Source organism: Bidens hawaiensis, unplaced genomic scaffold (assembly GCF_021521415.1).
Source record: "Bidens hawaiensis isolate Kalapana, Puna unplaced genomic scaffold, B.hawaiensis_p1.1 tig00000697_1, whole genome shotgun sequence".
NCBI lineage: Eukaryota > Viridiplantae > Streptophyta > Magnoliopsida > Asterales > Asteraceae > Bidens > Bidens hawaiensis.
In genome coordinates this window covers 4,309,006-4,330,590 of record NW_027491041.1, presented here as the reverse complement: position 1 = coordinate 4,330,590, position 21,585 = coordinate 4,309,006, and the positions used below count along the sequence as shown (strand labels likewise).

The 21,585-nt window shown below is 35.3% G+C and overlaps 1 pseudogene across 1 annotated transcript; it reads left to right on the top strand.

Moving 5' to 3' along the window:
• The first annotated feature begins 250 nt into the window (after positions 1 to 250).
• Positions 251 to 20,502, top strand: LOC143531711 (arginine--tRNA ligase, cytoplasmic-like; annotated as a pseudogene). Its single transcript, XR_013135069.1, has 23 exons — positions 251 to 386; positions 481 to 489; positions 6,845 to 6,905; positions 6,979 to 7,116; positions 7,198 to 7,273; positions 7,349 to 7,450; positions 7,536 to 7,751; positions 7,828 to 7,905; positions 7,986 to 8,069; positions 8,224 to 8,331; positions 8,404 to 8,615; positions 8,674 to 8,718; positions 13,399 to 13,503; positions 13,571 to 13,746; positions 13,845 to 13,928; positions 13,998 to 14,184; positions 14,262 to 14,331; positions 14,779 to 14,848; positions 14,942 to 15,019; positions 15,130 to 15,195; positions 15,299 to 15,397; positions 15,930 to 16,362; positions 19,318 to 20,502. The product of XR_013135069.1 is annotated as an arginine--tRNA ligase, cytoplasmic-like (transcript).
• Positions 20,503 to 21,585: the final 1,083 nt, after the last annotated feature.

Sequence of the window (21,585 nt, the reverse complement as noted above, 5' to 3'; positions counted from 1 at the left end):
AATTGTGTTAATAATCATGACAGATTGCACCAGTAATTCTAGATGTAACATTCAGTTAATAATGTTTATGATAAAAACAGAATGTCTTAATAAAGAAATCAAGAAAGGCAGGGAAGTCAAGCTGATAGAGGAAAGACCACCCCTGAAAACAATAAAACAATACCGGAAGAGTATGTTGGGGGTATCCACGATATGATAAAAGAAGCGGTTACGCCACTAATTTTAAGAAGCAGTAACTCTTTTGATTAAAATGGTTCAAGACTATACTGCAAATTCTAAAAGCATGGCAAAGTCAATGAAACAAGTACAACCGAGTCAAAGCATATATGTTCATTCTAAAAGTAAAGAAACAAAAATAACAAAAGAAGATAAAGATGTACCAACCGGTTAGTTACGCCTAGGCCTTGGACCGGAGTGTGACAGTTAGGGTTTATTTGGGAAAAATAGTTAAACTGCTTGAAACTTTTTGAAATTTTGTAGAGAACTCAGGTAATGCATCACAAGGCCACACACAAATTTTGGGGTCAATTGGAGAACTCTAGCCATGATTTCTAGATTCGCGTTTATTCGAGTTTTAACGATCGTTTATGGCTCAAAAAGGTAATTAGCAAAATTGTTGAGTTCTGGAAATTTTACTGGGAATTTTGAAAGCTAATTTGATCACTCATAAAAATTATCGGACTTTCAGAAATCGTTTGGTATAAACGGACGATTTACCTGTTAACAATAGCATGTAAAATGAATTTTTATAAATTAAAAAATAAGTAATATTTTCAAAAATATTTTTATAGAAATCTACATATAATAATTAGTGAGTGTATATATTTTTGTAATTTAAAGATAAACAGATAATTAGTTGTGCTAATTTGAAAGTTAAACAAATACAATTCTGATAAAAAAAATGAACAGATTTGTGATTAATGAACCCGCTGGAATATCAGAACATCAAGAGTGGTTAAATGTCATATTTTTGGACTAATTGAGTAAAACCAAACAATTTGTGAGAAATTTGGACAATTCGGATGAATTGAGCGTGTTTTTCTCCAAACCAAACTATATAAAACGGAAACGAACCGTGTAGCGAATCCAGACATCTAAACCCTGATTTTTCTTTATAAATTGAATCATTTTATCAACCGACACGTTTACTTAAGTTTGCGTGATCTTACCTATTTTCGAAACGCATAAAAGACCAACTTGGCCCAGCACATGAAATGATGATATTGTGCCAAGTTCGATTTTGAACATTAGGCATTGAACAACGTCACAATCTAAGACGATTGAGATGTTCTGGGCATGAAAGCTATACCCAGACTAGATATACAACCTGATTCAGTATGGAGGCTATATTAATATTAAACTGTTAAATCTGTAATACCGATTATAGAAATCGAGTTGTAACGAGCTATTTCTCCAAAACAGACTGAATAAACGGAAATGAGCCCCGTAGAGAATCTAGGCCCCTAAATTGTGATCTTTCTTTATAACTTAATCATTTTATCAACCAACACATTTACCCAAGTTTACATGCTTATACCTATTTTCTAAACGCGTAAACAAACAACTTGGCCCGGCTAGTAAAACGGAGAAATTAAGCCAAGTTCGGTTATTAAGTATTAGACATTGAACGCCATCACAATCTAAGCCTATTGACACTTTCTGGGTGTAACAGCTATACCCAGATTAGATATGCAGCCCAGTTTAGTATGGACATTATAATAATATAAAACATTAATATTATTATAATATTGCTTATAGGGTATGAGTTCTCCCAAGCAGAACGAACCACTATCCAATACCGAGTTGAATATCTACTAAACCGTGAGTTTCATGTTGATACATATATATATATACACACACTCTAAACTGTTGATGATGGGAATTACCTAAGTGCTAACACACAAAAGTCCCCACAAATAAAGTGGTTAACTTTAAGCTGGTGGCTTGCGAATAGTACTATTGGTTTGACAAACCCAGACGAGGCCAGCACGGTTTGCTGAGACCTTATCCCGTTTGCATATGTCCATAATTGTACAAACAAGCTATGTAGTGTTAGGCATGGCTACTTGGGGCATGTTATGGGCGGAAGGGGGGCCACAGTAGTTGATTGAGCGTGGGAAATGGAGACACGCAGCATGAACAGACAGTCAATGCTTCACTGTAGCTTAGCATAATTACATCATAAACCTACAAACAAACGTACTTGTGAACGTACATAAAGACATACTTGCGTATTTACAAACTATGATTGTTATACGCACAACTGATTTCTTGAAACTCGCAAAACTCACCAACTATTTGTAGTTGACCTGTCTTAACATGTTTTTCGGGTATACCATACTTTGACTAGAGAGTCAATGTGCTACGTGTTTGACTTGCGATTAGTGCTGGGTGAATTGATGCAAGTGTGCTAGTAAGAAGTAAAGCCGCTTAACAGCTTGATTTAGGTGCTGCTTGTTTTTTAAGAGGTAAAATGTCTGCAGTCTGCGGACCACATATGCAGGCATCTGTGAGGAGGTGGACCAAACCTCTGCAGTCTGCAAGAAGAAGACTGTTTGTTTTTAACGTCTGCAGACTGATAAAATAAAACAGAAATTTTTAATGGAAATTGAAGCGCCCCAAATTAAATAACTATTTTTATTATTTATTTGGTGTGGAAAATGCGGCCCCAAAACTTTCTTTACTTTCCAATAACATAAAACTAAATTCTATTAACCGAACACAATGTTTAACTTTTACAACAACTTGTCTTCTAATTAAAGACAACACGTACTCAGATCAGGGCTACAACGTATGAGAGTGTTTGTTACAAATGTATGAGAGTGTTTTAGATCCAGAACCTAATCAGAGCTGCAACGAGTTAATATATACGTAGTGTGTTCGTTATTGATTGTCGATTAGCACTGTAACAAAAGGTAACCTCATGATTGTACATCTAGACTCCTAATTCCTTTAATTAGTCACATTTCATCTTCAAAACTCATGCTCACTGTATCAACACTACCAAAATCCAATTAAATCTCAAACAATAACAGTTTGTGAGAGCTTAAGTGCAAAATCAGGCATAACACGTAAAAAATTTGCAAATTAAATGTTATACAAACACAGTCACAAACGTAATTAGCGAATGGCTGGCCGGTGGTGGAGTTCGCGGTGGCAGAGGTCGCCGGTGGTGGAGGTTGGGGAGGAGATGAAAGGGAGGATAATGTATAGTGAAAGGGGACTAGGATTTGGAATAAGATAGAAGATGCAGAAGATGTGAAAAGAGGTTGGTCCATGTCTTCTAGGATAAGAGGGCGCGAAAACGTTTTTTAATGAAATGTCTTCAGAAAAACAAACAGTCTGCAAGCCTAAAGGTCTACGCGTGGTCTGCGCGGTGCAGACATGAGAGGCTAGGAAGATCTTTAGACAAAAAACAAACACCACCTTAGTTTGTATCACCTAGTTGTAAACGAAGTTAGATCAATGTAAAATATTGTAAACTAGTTTGTATTGTTCTTTATAAACAATGTGGTTGATACAAGAGGTGTCTGTTACATTTCCATTTTACGCTTCCGCAATTTGTTAAATGGGGTGTGACACGAACCCGTTGGAATATCAGAACATCAAGAGTGGTTAAATGTCATATTTTTGGACTAATTGAGTAAAACCAAACAATTTATGAGAAATTTGGACAATTTGGATGAATTGTGCGCGTTTTTCTCCAAACCAAACTGTATAAAATAGAAATGAACCGTGTAGCGAATCCAGACTTCTAAATTCTGATTTTTCTTTATAAATTGAATCATTTTATCAACCGACACGATTACTTAAGTTTGTGTGATCTTACCTATTTTCGAAACACATAAATGACCAACTTAGCCCAGCACGTGAAATGATGGAATTGAGCCAAGTTCGATTTTGAACATTAGGCATTGAACAAACTCACACTCTAAGACTATTGACATGTTCTGGGCACGACCGCTATACCTAGACTAGATATACAGCCCGATTCAGTATGGAGGCTATATTAATATTAAAATATTAAATCTATAATACCGATTATAGAAATCGAGTTGTAACGAGCTATACAAGCTATAACTGATATTGTGCTAAGTACACTACTATAAACTGAGTTTCATGACTCCACATTCTAAACTGTTTTATGAGCATTTGAGGTGAAAACATGTTTATATAGCATGTTTAACTTCAAAATCGACCCAGGCTTGGCTCGTTTGCTCGATCTTAAGTGTGTTTAACTTCAAAATCGAGCTAGAGCCTAGCTAAGTTTGTCTCGTTTAATCTCAAGCCCGAGCTCGAAACCACCTTGGCTCGACTCGGGCTCAACTCTTGAACATCCCTAGTTTTGGCTGATTGGGCTTTAATAGACAACGCGTATAAAATTAAAAAGTTGCGCAAAATCTATAAAATGAGTTGTCCAAAATAATTGGTAGAAATTTTCTATTGTGTAGTTCAATATTAATCGTGTTATATAAATTGAAATGCCATTAATTTCTGTTGGCATCAAGTTATATATAGTTAAAGTAGAATAGTCCTAGATCTTATGCTTTATATTATATTCTAGGATATACCCCCGTGTATTACACGGATGATTAAATAAATAAAACAAACAAGTTAAATTTAATAATATAAGTAATAACATACCTTGTCATCTCAAAAGCATATTAAAATATATTTATATGTATAAAAATATACTTAATACAATATATTTTTATCTTATGGATTCATAATAACATACCTTATGGAAGAATGATTTTATTTTAATAGTATAAATAGGTATATTAAAATTAGCGGAAGGTTCATGTGCATTTTAGTCTTAACATGAGAACGTAGGAAATAATACCAATTTATAAAAAACGAGAATGTAAGAAACAATATCAACTACAATATCAATCTACATAAACAATTATTCATAATAACAAAGAAAAAAACCTAAAAATTACAACAAAAGAATCAAAATCAAGAACAAAATAATAACAGCAAATACCAACAAATACTTATATTAGCAAAAGAAGAAATCTAATAATAACAACAAAATATAAATAAGCAAATACTTATAACGTCTCATAATTGAAAATTAGCAACTATGAACAATAAATAACAGCAAACACTTGTAAAAATAAACCTAATAATAACAGCAAATTGGTTCTCGCTGTTTTCATGTTAAGAATAAAATGTATTTGATCCAGTTTCATTAAAATTAAATAGCTTATTAGGTGTAAATTATAATTTTATAAATTAATAAGTTGGAATCCTATGTGGATAACTTAATTAAAAGCCATGTGAAAACTATGTGTTGCTTTAATATAATAGAAGTTAGATAAGATTTCATTTTCTATTGATATATGGATATTGCTGTAAAGTTGACTTAACAATGTTTTAAATAAATTGAGTAAATCTAAGTAATTACTTAATGTTATGGCCTGGTCTGTTTTATTCATGTCAGGTTTGAGTTAGACCACAAATCAAACCGTTTGATATGGTTAGAAGTTTAAAACATTGACTGACCTAAACAAATTTAAAAATCGTTAACAGCCAAACCATTGAGCCATTTGGATAGTTTTAAACCATTGCTATAGAGTTGACTTAACAATGTTTTAATAATTGAGTAAATCTAATTAACTACTTAATGTTATGGCGCGTGTGTTTTTCCTACCAGGTTCGAGTCTAAACAATAAACCAAACCGTTCAATACGGTTAGAAGTTTAGAACATCAACCGACCTAAACAAATTTAAAAGACCGTCGCTATAATCAAATCAATGAGCCATATGGACAGCTTTAAACCGAACTGTGAATACTCTTACCAAAAATCAACTTCTGAAAGACATTTTAACCGAAATGGTTGTTATGGTTTATTTTTGACTTCATTTCATTGTAGGCCTTTATTTTTTTACTCACTGATAAACTTGTGTAATGATTTTTAGCATTGTTAACTTTTTTTGTCAAAGTTAAATTGCATCTAACAAAAAGATAATAATAATAATAAAACACAATGAAAATAAGGGAATGAATCACAATAAGGGTTGGAGATCATATTTTTTTTTCAACAACCAACAAACATAGATGTCTAGATACTTCGCACGAGGTGATCCAATAACAAAAGGCTACCACCAGCTGGTCTAACCCAGCCGTACGGAGCCCTTAAGCGCCTCCAAGTTATCTTCAGTTCCGGGGAAAACCCACCTTCCGAAGGCCCACTGGTGGTAAACCCGAATACCCTCAGGATCGAACTGAAAATAACAAAGATCTCAGTCTTTCTTCATCGAGCCACCCATATCCCTCCAAAGTATTGTAAGTGAGAATTGAATTTGAGTCTCTATTAAGAAACCCAAGCTCCCTACCACTACACTACATTAGATGAATTGATTGGAGATCATATTGTAAGCGAAACTAAAATAACAAAATTAATTAAAAACAAAAACCTTCGTTACCTTTTGAGAGGCCTACGTCCCATAGAATCTATCTTTTGACCCGTACGTCCTAACAAAACCCGCCTACCAAGCGGGTTAAAAAGGTAGTATAAATAATAGATAATCACTGTTGGTATCTACAAAAGCAACAATTAACCCTCATTATTCATTGTCGCACCGTTTCGTAATAGCAAGGCAGGGTAAGTTCCTCTTGTCCTCTTGTTTTTCATCAGAATTCGTGATGATAAGATATAAATAGATGATTTCGATCGCTTGGAAGTCGTTGTTGTATAGCCGCCTTATACCCGGCGCTCATCCAGGGAATGATAAATCTTTTAATTGTTTTTTCGGATCTCCTTAATAATATTAACCCACAGGTCGGTGGCTTTGTTGTTTATCAGTTTTGATTTTGTGTTTCAACTCTTGGGTTTAGGTTGGAAATTTGGAATATTGAGGAAGCAGAAACTTTCCGGTCAACCATGCCAATTGCACCTGTAGGTCTTTTAACTTCATGACCTCTTCTTGAAACTAGTCCTTTATACAAAAGACTAAGTTTTTGTATTACAGGAGGATAATACCGGGGGGGAGCCTTAAAGAACGAATTGCAAAGGAGTTTGAGGTCTCATTGAAACTCACCGTCCCTAGTGAGCCACAAGTGGCGCCTCTTATAGCCGTCTCTTCCAAGAAGGAAGCTGATTACCAATGGTAGTATGCCTGCTTTTGTTTCTTTGTACTTTTTTAACGTATTTGTACGTACTAATGCAGACATGATATCTTTCATTACAGCAACAATGCCATGAGCTTGTGGTCTAAAATTAAAGGCAATGGCACAGAATTCAGAGGGCCGCAACCTGTTGGACAGGTAGCTATTTTTCTGTGTGTTAACTAACTAGCTAACTTACTGACTAACATGGAGAGTTTTCAAACTTATATATAGGCCATAATCCGGAATCTTCCAACATCAGACATGATAGAATCATGCTCCATAGCTGGTCCTGGCTTTATAAACGTTAGGTTATCAACACAATGGATAGCCAAGGTACTTCCGATTTATTATTATTATTATTATTATTGTTCTTAAAATGCGTTACCTAACTTTAATTTGTTTATTGTTTTCCCCGCAGAGAATCCATAACATGTTAACTGAAGGCATTGACACATGGGCACCAAAGCTTTCTGTCAAAAGGGCGGTTGTTGACTTTTCATCACCCAACATTGCAAAGGAAATGCATGTTGGTCATTTGAGGTCAACTATCATCGGAGACGCAATAGCCCGCATGCTCTAGTATTCTAAAGTTGACGTGCTTCGCAGAAACCATGTTGGGGATTGGGGCACTCAGGTACATGGTGAATTTTTGTTATTATAAATCTTGGCAACTAATTATTAAGAAGCATGCCTTAAATTAAATATTGCAGTTTGGGATGCTTATTGAGTTTCTCTTTGAGAAGTTCCCAGATGGGAAGGTTAGTGATCAGGGTATTGGAGAGCTCGAGGTTAGCATAATTTCCTAAATGAATCTCATTCTTATGTGAATCCTCCTAATTACATACATTCTCAATTGGTACTTTGATAGGTGTTCTATAAGAAATCAAAACAGAAATTTGATGCTGATCCTGAATTCAAAGAGAAAGCCCAAAAGGCAGTTGTTGTTCTCCAGGTGAATTTAACAGTTTTATGGCCCAAATAACCATTACAATCAACATCCACATTATTTGGTCCACACACACACACACACATATATTTATATATATATATATATATATATTTATGAATTGCCTGCTCATTTTTTCTTATATGCAAAATTAAATTAGAGTGGGGAGGAAGAAAAGTACCGGAAGGCATGGGCACAAATATGTGAAATAAGTTGAAAGGGTTTCGAGAAAGTGTATCAGCGTCTAGGTATTCACTTGGAAGAAATGGTATATTCTTGTTCTTTCTCTTGATATAAAATAGGAGTTCATGTGCTGGAGTTTTAATTCTGTTGCTTTCAGGGTGAAAGCTTTTATAATACCTACATTCCACTGGCTCTAAAGGAGCTCGAAGATAAGGTTTGATTAAAGATGACAAAGGCACTAAGGTGATTGAAATTATTGAAGGAAAAAAGGTTGTGGCTACGGAGAAAGATGTTGGTTCCAACTATGATATAAGAGATCTTGCTACTCGGTGGTCAGATTTCTTACATACATATATCTTTTTTGCTATGGTAGATTCGTTTGAACTTTTTATTTATTTTTATGCCAATAATTGTATGCAGCTATCAGCTTGACGTTGAAGAAGTCCAGTGGAGAATATATGTCGTTATCCAGGTGATTTTTACTATTTTATGGCCCACATAATCATTTGTGTATATATATATAGCGGTGGGTTAATTGGGGAACTACAATAAAGTGGGGAATTGAGGAACTTAATCTTAGACCATTCTTCTAATCTTATGATGCATCTTTTGTGTTATTTGATCATCATATCTAACATGACCTTATCAAACTAAAAAACCCTAAAAAACTAAACCCACCCACCCATCCCTAAGCTAAAAAAAGCCCCTTTTCCCCACACTAAAAACCCTGAACCCTTTGAAAACCTAACTTTAAAAATCCCATTAATAGCACAACTATTAGCAGGGTCTGGGGAGGGTGGGATGTAGGCAAACCGTACCTCTATCCCAAAGAATAAAGAGGTTGCTTCCAGAGAGCCCCCAGCTCGAAAACTATATATATATATATATATATATATATATATATATATATATATATAAATAGGTAAATAGATAAAAGAATAGGTAATAACAATACCAGTAGTCATAATACTAATTTAAAAATACACTATTAATTTAAAAAGATTACAATAATATATCATTTAGCATTGAAACTATACATTGCTCCTAGAATGAACCTCCTAGGAAACGTTTTTAGCGAAAAACTCTATGTTGCTCCTAAAACAAAAAATATAGATATTTGCCATTATGCCCAAACAATTATAATTATATTAGAATAATTAAAAATATTTGCATATGTAAAGAGATTGTACCAATCTAGGAAAAAGAAAAAGAAACAAAACCTTTCCTAAGTACAAGTGTGGAAACGGGATATTCTGGCCCCATTCAACATTAGATACTATGTCAAACATCATCCACCATCTTCAAACCTTGAAAAAAGCAGTGGCGGATCCAGGAATTTTTTTCAGGTGGTGCACTACTTTTAGATGCTTCAATTTCATTGAGTCATCTATAAAAAATTCCGTGTCGGTTCGAGGTTCGAGTTAGTTCGATGGTTCGGGTAAAGTTCATTACATAATAAAAATATGATAAATAGTAAAAAGACACCGTCATTAGAAATTAAAAACATAACATAAATACAATAGTTTTTACGAATTGAAGAAAAATACTTATAGTTGTTCCCTACGAGTCTTCATCTTTTGAAATTGTTGCATGCATTACATCTTCAACCGAAACTTGCTGGAGGAATTCCTTTTCAATGTAACAATTGCAAGAATCATTCATGTATCCATCACTCATTTTATTACGCAAATCCTTTTTAACATTCTTCATTGAAGAAAAACGTCTTTCAACACTTGTTGCAGCCGACAAAATTAATGATAACTTTGTTAAACGATAGACCAACGGATAATCAATGTGTAATCTTGTTTTCACCATCATTTTGGCAAGATAACCTAACCCACTCCGCTTATCCTCTTTCATATTAGTAATGTAGTCGCCAAGTTCATATACCACTTTATCCGCTTTCACACTATATTCCAACCAATTTTCAAATTCACTAGTGTACCATTCCTCATTAAAGCGACTTAATTTACTGCTAAAATTTGTTAATCATGCCCGATTGGTTGACACGAACCTCTAAGTAGATATGCTCGTCTAATTTCATCTTTTTAACTTGGATGATAAGATGAAATTGGTTTCCTTTCGAAAGGATCCCATGGAATATCATCCAAATTTATTTTTGACACTTTACTACTTGAAGATGATCCAAGGTTTGATGGTTCTCTTTGGAAATATCTTTTGATATTTATGATACCTGCAAATCAACAATTATAAACTACAAATTAAAAAATAACAAAGTAAAACAAACTAAACCGACAAACTAACAATCCCGACAAATGGTTCGCCCCGTAGTTATCAAACAAATGGTTCGTCTCGACAAATGGTTCGCCACGTCGATTCACAACTATAGAACCATTTGATATCATCCTCTTCGTCCCCGTAGTTATCAAACATAGGTCGTGACTCAAAGATAAAATCATCATTATAACGATTTACCTCTTTTCCTTATAACTATCAAAACAAAGAGGTGAATGATATAAAATTGCCATGGTTAGGATGCTCCTTGTCCTCGGTAAACTCGTCTCTGACGGGTTCCTTCGGTTTCGTTTCCTTCCATGTTGACGATGCCTTGATATTGGATTCGTTGATTGAGTCGCCGGATCTCGTGTTGTAACTCGAGGTCTTGGACTCGTCGCCTGAGTCGCTTGATCTTAAGATAACTTGGTCGTTGCCTCTGTCGGCAGTTCTACGAACATTGTTGAATCAATCTTCATGAGCATGTGAGCCACCGGTGTTCTTGTATATGACTCGATCGGCGACTAATCTAACAAGAAAACACTTGCCTTCAAGCAGATACATTTGAACAACCAAAGCTCCGATAACAACTGATGTAGTGTTGGCTAGCAATCAAATGGCTCAAGAACACAATGACTTCATTCAAATGATTCGGTTAACAAAGCTTAATGCTTACAAATTCTTTATTAAAAGAAAAAGCAGCTGACTAATGAAAAACCTAACAATCATATTTATAGATAAAAATAAACATCTGGGCCAGACCAACATAATGGACCGGATGCTTCTGCATCGGTTTCTCTTCCTTCAATTCTTTCCATTTTACCAATGAATAATCTATAATCATTCGTAAATCTAGATTGATTAATTGTTGTCATGTTGAATCCCTCGGTGACATCTCTCGATTTCAAAGTGTATCAAAGCTCCAGGTACATGTTTTTTTACAATAAATCCCCCCATAATAAAAAAATGGGCCTAGCAAAATAAAAAGAGGGATAAGATGCCTCCCTCTTAAAATCGGACATGAAAGTTGCGTTTCGTGCATCTAGTTTTGAGTAATTGCTAAGAGAACGTAGTCACAAGCATAGTTATTAAAGGTGTTAGGCGCACTCATAGGTCCTGCCTGGGGCCTAGACGCATGGCATAGTAAAAAAGTGGGCCTAGCAAAATAAAATTCCGGGTAAGAGCCCCCCCCCCCTTTCAAAATCGGACATGAAAGTTGTCACATGCATAGATATCAAAGGTGAAAGGCGTTAGGCACATTCATAGTCACATAAATCGATCAAGTAGCCGCGATTTTCGTATTGGTACGTTTTCTACCCAATCGCAATTCGCAAGCGTGCCGGTCGCCGGCGAAATCGCGATCCAAATCGCCGGAACGTCGCTCCGATTGAATCCTAAATCGTGAACCAGAAATCACCAATTCGTCGCTCCGATTGAACCAAAAATCGCGAATCAGGACTAATGGAACGTCTCTCCTATTGGCCGCCTTCCAGATTTGGCCGGATTTATGGAAACGGTGGCCCTCCCAAATCTGAAACTGAAACATCTATGAAACCCTAAAACATAAAGCGTCGTTCCCTTTTCTTTTCACTCTTTTCTTCAAACAAAATGTCATTTTTCATCCTCAACTTTCTATTTTTATAAAACTTAAACCTTAAACTTTACTACACAAATACATATTTTTACAAGATCATCATCATCATCGTACTCAGTATATCCCACCAATAGCAATGCTATGGTAGGGTCTGAGGAGGGTAAGATGTAGACAGCCTTACCTCTATCCCATAGGGATAGAGAGGCTGCTTCCGGTGAGACCCCCGGCTCGATAGTAGTTTTGCATCAAGCCTTGGACATAAGGCACATAGCACTCAATCATCGGGACACCGGCTAATCGGTGCATGTGCCCTTGTCTTTCGGCTATCAACGCCACCACATGATGCCTGATTAACCTTCCGCCACTTTTAACGTTATTTTCACGAGATTAGTAAAATAACGTTAAAATTTGTGCAATTTTACTTTTGCCCACCCGAGGGTTCACACATATATACATTATATGCGCGCACCGCAAGCAGGGCGTATATTTTTACAAGATAATCTTCATAAAATTATTGATAAATATATGTATATATATATACAATAGCCTGGAAATATTTTTTAAGACACATAATTTTATTTTTATAAGATATATAAATTTTATATTTAATTTTAATTCCGCCTCGAACCTGGAAATATTTTTTAAGACACATAATTTTATTTTTATAAGATATATAAATTTTATATTTAATTTTAATTCCGCCTCAAACCGAACTACATGGTACACTGTACCGGTTCTTACCGAAATGAACCTACCCCCCTCCGTACCGAATATGTTACCTTCAGCGAACCGCGTACCCAAACCGCATACCTGTACCAAGCGTACAACGATTTATGTGACTATGGGCACGCTCATAGGTCTTGGCTGGGGCCTAGGCTTAAGGCTATATAAAGATAGCTTAACTAGAATAAATAAAATAGGAAATTTGATAGTAAATTATGGATGATGTTTATAGTAAATTATGTAAATTTGACTATTCTTTAGGTAATCCTTATCTATTAGTTATTGATAAATCAAAAGAAATTACAAAAAATTAGAGAAAATCGGAAATTTCTCCCAAATGTTAACACATGGCACTAAACCCTCGTTACGCTATGAAATTGCGCCTAGGCGAGAGCCTTCTATGCATTTGGTATTATGGTTACAAGTATTCTTATGCAAAGAGAATGTAGTGGAATTTTCTTTATAATAAAATGGTCTTGGTATATTAGATTAGTTAAATTTGGATTATTCCTTCAATTAATTAGTTGGAGAGAGAAATAGATTACTATTGTACCTTTTTGATTTATTTTCTTATATGTATAACATTCATTATTAAATTAGAATGGCATGGAAGAAAAGTATCATAGGGAATGGGCACAAATCTGTGAGTTAAGTAAAAAGGGCTTCAAAGTATATCAGCGTGTGGGGGTTCACTTGGAAGAAATGGTAAATTCTTTCTCTTTCTCTTGATATATAACAGGAGTTTGTTGGAGTTTCATTATGTTGCTTTCAGGGTGAAAGCCTTTTCATTCCTCTGGCTCAAGAGGAGCTCGATGATAAGCGTTTGATTAGAGATGACGAAGATGCTAAGGTGATAAAAATTATTGAAGGAAAAAAGGTAAGTCCTCTTATAGTTACGAAGAATGATGGTGGTTACAACTATGCTTCAACAGATCTTGCAGCTCTGTGGTTAGTTTTCTTAAATAACTTGTATCTTTATTTGTGAGGGTAGAGATTTGTTTGAATTATTTGTTTATTTTTTTTGTAAATTGTAAATTTATATGCAGGTATCGGCTTAATGAGGAAAAAGCCGAGTGGATAATAATGTCACTGATATTGGCCAGAGAGAGCATTTTAAAAAGTTCTTCTCTGTAAGTTAGCAGCTTCACACAACATAACCAATATGAAAAAAGATGATGAAGTTTAATACTTTTTTTCAGGCTGCCAAAAGTGCAGAGTGGCTTTCAGTTGATGAAAGCAAATACCCTAAAACAAGTCATGTAGGGTTTAGTCTTGTTCTTGGTGACGATGGAAAGAAATTTAGAACCCGTTGTAGTGAAGTGGTTAAGTTGGTTGATTTACTCGATGAAGCTAAAACTCGTTGTAAAGCAGCTCTTGTGGAACGAGGTATAGCTATAAATTGGTTTACAAATTATTATTCATGTGAAGTCAATCAATGAAGCTTGTTAATTATAACTTCATAGGTAAGGCAGCTGAGTGGACTGAAGAGGAGCTTGAGCAGACTGCTGAAGCAATTGGATATGGCGCCGTTAAGTAAGTTTATCATGCTTTTATTACTTGTACCGTGGTTATTGTGCTCACGCCATCAGCACCAATGCGTTTATTTACAGTCATCTTGCTTTAATTAAGTTTTAACTTTCAAATGCCGGTGTTGATAAACTTCCCTTTTGTTACTTCCTCATGCAGATTTGCTTAATTTGCTACGTTTTTGGTCAATTATTGATTTGAGTTTTGAAAAAAGGGGTGTGGTTTAAATTCGCTGGTGATATTTTTATTAGCTTGAATAAAAAGTTCATATAATTTTTAAGCTAAACGTTATCACATGAACCTGATTGCATTTTTATTTATGCTGGTCTTTTTTACAAATGCACCCTTTTGACCTGTTGGAGATAAATCACAACCCAAATGGCTCATTTTGTCACCTTTAATATCTTATTACTGCAAAAAGTTCTATTGTTTAACTATTTGGGTTCTTAACAGGTATGCAGACCTGAAGAATAACCGATTGACCAATTACACATTCAATTTTGATCAGATGCTTAATGACAAGGTGATTTTTTCCCATTTCTATCATGTTCAAGTCTTAATTTGATATCATGACACGGTTCTTGTTTCTCACCTTCTCATATTTTTATATAAACAGGGTAATACTGCGGTATATCTGCTGTATGTGCATGCTCGAATATGTTCGATTATCAGAAAATCTGGTAAAGACAGAGAAGTTGAAAATGGTAAGGGTTTGTTTTTCTTTTTTTTAAAGAAAAGAATTTATTTTGAGTTTTTGAAATTAATTATCAGCTTTATGATTGAATTTAAATGTTTTGACAGGAGGGGCAAATATTATTGCAGATTGATCATGAACGCAAGCTGGGATTGCATTTGCTTCAGTTTGCTGAGGTAAGAAAACCAAATCAGCTCACGTGCATGCACATAGGTGACAAATTGTGTGCGTCCACTTTTTAAGTACTGGCTAAACATCTTTCTTTTAATTTGCTTTTAGGTTGTCGAAGATGCTTGCACAAATTTGTTACCAAATGTCCTTTGCGAATATCTATATGAGTTATCTGAGAAGTTTACAAGTTTCTACTCTGAGTGCAAGGTATACTTTACTAAGAAACTTTACAACATTTTAAATGGGTACCTCATCTTTCTTTTTCCACTAGAATTTTCTATTGGTGTGAATCTCTTTAACATGAAATATCCGGGCTTGGGTTTAGTTTCTAGTTCGCGGACACAGTTAACTTGACGGGCTTTGTGGGTTTAACCTTTTATCTTTATATACTTATTTTTACAAGTGTGTTTTATGTCGTTACTTAAAACTAATTGTCTTGGTATCTATGCCGACTGTGTAAAATTTAAAAGACAAATGATCATTTTTTCTACCTATTTTTATACTTACATAATTGTTTTATATACATTTGTAAGTTTGGAGTATTATTATGCCAAAAAATAGCATATTTTATTTTTCTGACCATGTTCATGTCAAGCGGTAATTACATGGATCTTGTTTGGGTTCATGTGTATGATATGTGTTGGGTTTGATCCGCCGACACGACCTTTTTGTCGAGCGAAAATTTTATTTTATAGAATTCTGTTTATTATATAAAAACCTTGTTTTGGATTTTGGGCAGGTTGTCGGGTCTGCTGAGGAGACGAGCAGATTATTGTTGTGTGAGGCAACTTCAGTGGTGATGAGGAAATGCTTTCATCTTTTGGGAATTACCCGTCTTCAAAATCTAATAACTAGTTTTACAATCTGGACGTGAGGACACCCTTGAAGTTGTGTGAATGCTAGTTTTTTTTGACCCATTTGTAGCAGTAACTTTAATGTGTTTTATATAATTATGACATTGGTATATAAAACATTGGTGTTTTAAATAGCATCTTTTGCCCCCCTAAAAGTACGCCCTGTTTTTGCTTAAAAGTTGCAAATAAAAGGGTGGGCCCACCGTAGGAAACAAGTCGCCTATTTCGCCATTTCGGTCATTTGACTTCATCCTGATTTCACTTTAAATCCTCACAATCTTTTTTGATGGTGGGCTTAACTGACCCTGTAGATTAACGGTGGTAGTAGAGTTGATCAAAAAAACCGGTTCCTGGAACCGAACCGGAACCGAATCGGTTCCTACCCGTTTTTGGTAGGAACCGGACCCTATCTGATTCAACCCGATTATCCGTGACCGGTTCTTGCGTTTCTGAGTGCGGGCGGGTAGGAACCGGAACCGAACCGGAACCGGTTCCATCCGGAACCGGTTAGGAACCGGTTCTAGCCGTTGGATCGATTAAGCCGTTGGAAATCGTTTTTTTGGCCGTTTTTTGACCGTTGGGGTCAAAAATAGCCGTTTTTTGGCTCCCCCAAGCACCCCACTACTAGTATAAATAGGTATTTGGTGTCATGGGTTCATCACAACACTCAAAACGCAAACCCGAAGCAAAAAAATACAAAAAAACGCTATTACAACGTTTTGAGTTCTCTAATCTCTTGTTTTCTCTTCTTCTATATTCATATTTGTTGTTATGGCTGCCTCACAATCATCGGTTGGTCAAGGTTCCAACGCCGAACCAAGTTTCGTTCGTATTGTACCTCATAATCGTAATCAAGAGATTTGGTGCAATTGGGATTTGGTTGAATTGAGTGACCATTCATTGAAGGCTCGGTGCAAGTTTTGTGGGGTTTATTTAAACCCACTTTTGAATTCAAATTTGAAGAAACACATCGAAAAACCGTATTGCAAGGCGTTGAAAAAGAACGTCGATTCGCAACAAACGCAAATGGATAGTGAAGGCGGAATATTTACATACCAAATTGATCGAGTTCAAGATCGTATGGCGAAGTTTGTGATTCAAGAAGCTTTGCCGTTTAGCCACTTCGACAACCCTCGCTTAACCGCCATGATTCGAGATACGCTTCAACCACAATACACTCACGTAAGTCGTCATACTCTTAAACGTTATTGTTTAAAATTGTGGAAGAAGGCCAAAGAGGTACTAATTGCATATTTTGAAAATATAAATACGGGAATAAACTTAACTAGTGATGTTTGGTCGGCTCCACATGGTCTACCCGAATCTTATCTTTGTGTCACCGCTCATTGGGTAGACCCGTCATCGTGGGAAATGATGAAACGCACCATTTCTTTCGAACTCTTTGAGTATCCACATACGGGAGATAATTTGTTTGAAATTTTAGATTATGTTATAAAAACTTATAAACTAGAAAATAAAATATTTTCAATGGCATTTGATAACGCGTCGAATAATACATCGGCGGTTGATAAATTAAAATTAAAATATACGCCGATTTGCAATGGTGTATTTTTTCACTCAAGGTGTGTTGCACATATCATTAATTTAATCGTGCAAGACGGACTTGCTTCGGATGAGGTTACATCGGTTATAAACGATTTTAGACTAATGCTACATGAAGTTTTTAAGAAAAGTAAAAAAAGACAAATGGATTATAGAAAATTTTGTAAAGATACGGGAAGAAAAGCTTTGGGAGCTAATTGGGATGTACCTCATCGATGGAATTCCACTTGCACAATGTTTCAAAGTGCTTTGGAACAATGAGAAACTTTACAAATGTTTCATTCTAGTCTTGCCGAGAATGATTTGGCAATCCCCTTTTCAAATGAGAAATGGGAAATTTTCAATGACTTATCGACTTTTCTTGAAGTTTTTAAAACATCAACTACGAAACTATCGGGAACGTATTATCCGACAAGTCCCTTGGTTCTTTCGGAGTTATTTTTAATGGTTAACAATCTTAAAGAATTTGAAAATAAAAGTCCAATGTTTTCAAACATCATATTACCAATGAAGTTTAAATTAAAAAAATACTTTCTTGAATTACCACCGGTTTTTACTTGCGCCGCCGCTTTAAACCCGATGTTAAATGTTACGGGGGTTGAATGTGTGATAGACGAAATTTTTTCAGCCTTAGATATGCATGAAATTGACCCAAACTTTTCAACAGAGGCAAAAAATTATTTTAACTTGAATTTTAAATTTATGTATGACTTTTATTTAAATAAATATGGGTCAAACATACACATGCCTATGCCGGGGGGGGGGGGGGTCTTCATCAAGTTCAAGTGCTACTAGAGTACGAGATCCCATGATTAGCCTTATGAACACCGTTCGCAACGTAACGGCTAAAAAACAAAGGGGTAACACCCCTTCAAGCGAACTAGGAAGGTATAGTGCAAATGATTACTCTACCGGTTTATCCGAAGAGGAATATGGCACTTTTGATGTTTTGGCTTGGTGGAAGGTAAAGGAAACCGAGTTTCCGATTCTTGCCACCATGGCCCGTGATTTACTAACCGTCCAAGCTTCTACGGTAGCTTCGGAATCCGCTTTTTCTCTTAGTGGCAGGGTAATATCGGTGAGAAGAACAAGACTAAATTCGGAGTCGGTGGAGATGTGCATTTGCTTAAAGGATCACTTGGACTCAATCGATCGTATTCAACACGTAACCACTCTCGAAGATGAAACACCACTTGATGTTCGAGTGCACGACGAACAAGAAGGCATTTCTACAAGTAATTCCGAGGAAGAAGTCGCCGCTCAATAATTACGACGAACAAGAAGGTTTTTCTAGAAATAATATGTCACAACTTTATATTTATAAGTTTAATGTTTTGTTAGTTTGTTTTTGAAGATTTTAAAACATGTAACCTTTTTTTTTGAACTTCTTAAAGTAAATAAAATGAATTTTATGTTAATTGTTTTGTTTATTTTTCATGCTATACAAATACGAATTGCAGTTTAGAATCCAAATCGCAAACGAAAAACGAAAAAAAAAAAAAATTTTACACTGTAACCGGTTGGAACCGGTTACAGTGTAGGAACCGGTAAGAACCGGTTAGATAGGTTAGGGGTCCGAGGGTGGGAGAACCGGTTCGGTTCCCTAACCGGTTCGAGCCTGGAACCGGTTTAAAAGGGGGTTTTGAATATAGGAACCGGTTAGGAACCGGTTCCATGTTCCTAGTCCCAAACCGTTTTGAACATCTCTAGGTGGTAGCATCTGTTAGATTAAAGCCCTTCTGAAAATAATATTAAGAATCTGTCTACCGGTCATAATCGGTGCATCTGTTAGATTAAAGCCCTTTTGAAAATAATATTAAGAATCTGTCTACAGGTCCTAATCGGTGATGGTAAATACTCGGATACAGTTTATGTATTAAATGATCCGGAACAAGGGCATCATTCCATTTTAGCTGCAATAAATCAAGACATTGTTGTAAAAAGTTAAATGAAAAAAAAATCAAAAATTTGAATATTCTTTACATTCTTTATAATTTATATGGCCTTTTCTTTTAAAAGTCATTGCCAAAAGTCAACCGACATATTCTATGTGAGAGGTTATGCTTCAATCTTTCTTTCTCCCAATTTGGTTTGTTGGTCTAAATAAGAATTTGGGAACTTTTTGAAGCACCAACATCAACTTTATACAAAAAGATAGATCAAGTTGAGTATCGTTTATTGACTATTGGTGATTGGTCATTTAGTCAAATACCCGCTTAAGGAAACCAACACTTGAAGCACGAAAGACATTGAGTGAGCCTTTAACGCAATCGTCCATAATTGCACAAGAATTATTAGTGTGTTCGATCTTTATTCTTTTTGTAAAAAGATTAAAATAAATCTCTAAACAAAATTATTATTCCAACTTTTTCAACTTTTTAAGGTTATTTAAATAACTTCTACTAATTCAATGAAGGTAATGTGAACCACTAAGCTGGCAGACAGCCCAGGTGGTTGATGTTAGATTTGTGTTAGTAGCATACGTGACAAAGATCTCAAGATCATACAATGTTTCCTCTTTAATTATCTTTAAATCATATCTCGAAAGATTAGGCTTGGGCTTTTGAGCTAAACCCGCCCGATTATCACCAACACTAATCACATAAATATCATAATGTTAAACTTCCATGATACATCTTCAGGTCTCTAGTAACTCAGTGGCGGAGCCACCCTATGCTCACCGGGTTCGGCCGAACCCGGTCTTTTTTTTGGTTTTATATATAACCTATAGTATCGAACCATTGAGCGAACCCATTCTTTTTCGACGAGCGAACCCAGTATCATTCTAAAAAAAGTATTCGAACCCATTAATTATGAAAATTTTAGTTAAAATTTTTTAATAACGAATATTTTTTTATAAAATATAATAAACTTTAAAAATTGCTAACAAACATTATAAATGGGCCAATAATAAGCCATATATAGGTTATAAAAAAAAGCCAAATTATTCATAGAATTGTCCAGTAAACCCAGCCAATTAGCATTTTTAAATATAATACCTAAGTGAAATAAAATAAAAAATCTAAAACAACATCAATTGCCTTAGCGACCGATAAATTATGTTTCTGTCGACCAAACGACCATCGCCTCGTCGCCTCAAGGCTTCAATCATCACCTTACCTACCGCACTTCAACAGATGACAACAACGGTTGGCCGAGTGACTCTTTCTTTGATGAGCCTTCAATCGATCCAAACCTCACGACGAATCTTCCATTGATTTTGCGTAATTAGATGGGTGACGACTATATATATATATATAATGTGTGCATTTGTTATATTGAAAATGAGTTCTTTTTTTGAGTCGCGATTGAAAATGTTATGAATCGTTTCCAAACCATGAATATGTGTGGGAAACAATTATAATATGCATATCTTTTTTTATTATTATTAAATAGGACTTAGGGTCCGACCCATTGGGGCCCAAAAACTTTGGCGCCAGAAAAAAATCGAGCATTAAAAAATGCCGAACGCACAAAAAAATATTTCTGACTCCGCCACTATCAATAAGGTCATTGTTTATACTTTCATAATATTTCCATGTAACATATCTAAAGTCAAACAAGTAAGTTAAAATAACCGTGGAGTCCAATGTCACATTTGGTTGTTCCAGTTGACTTTTTTTAGTCAAATCTATTTTCTTCCACATTATGGCCGGTACTAAAAACATTTTCCAAGGTATTGTTCAGATTCCCTGACTCACTCATTGTGGCTGGCTAAATTTATGTGAATGAAAGAAAAGACCAATGGAAGCTATTAGTATATTGGCAATATATTTAGCTTTTGAGTGGCCAAATGTGAAACCATTAATTGGTGGATCTAGTATTTGCATAGGCTTGTTATATGTAACACCCTGGCTAAAGTGGTAACGCCTGAGTGTGACGTACAGATTGCTCAAACATACGTGACACTATTAGGTGACCATAATGACATTATTTCATTTAAATCATCATGTAACACAAGTTTGTCAAGTAGTACAA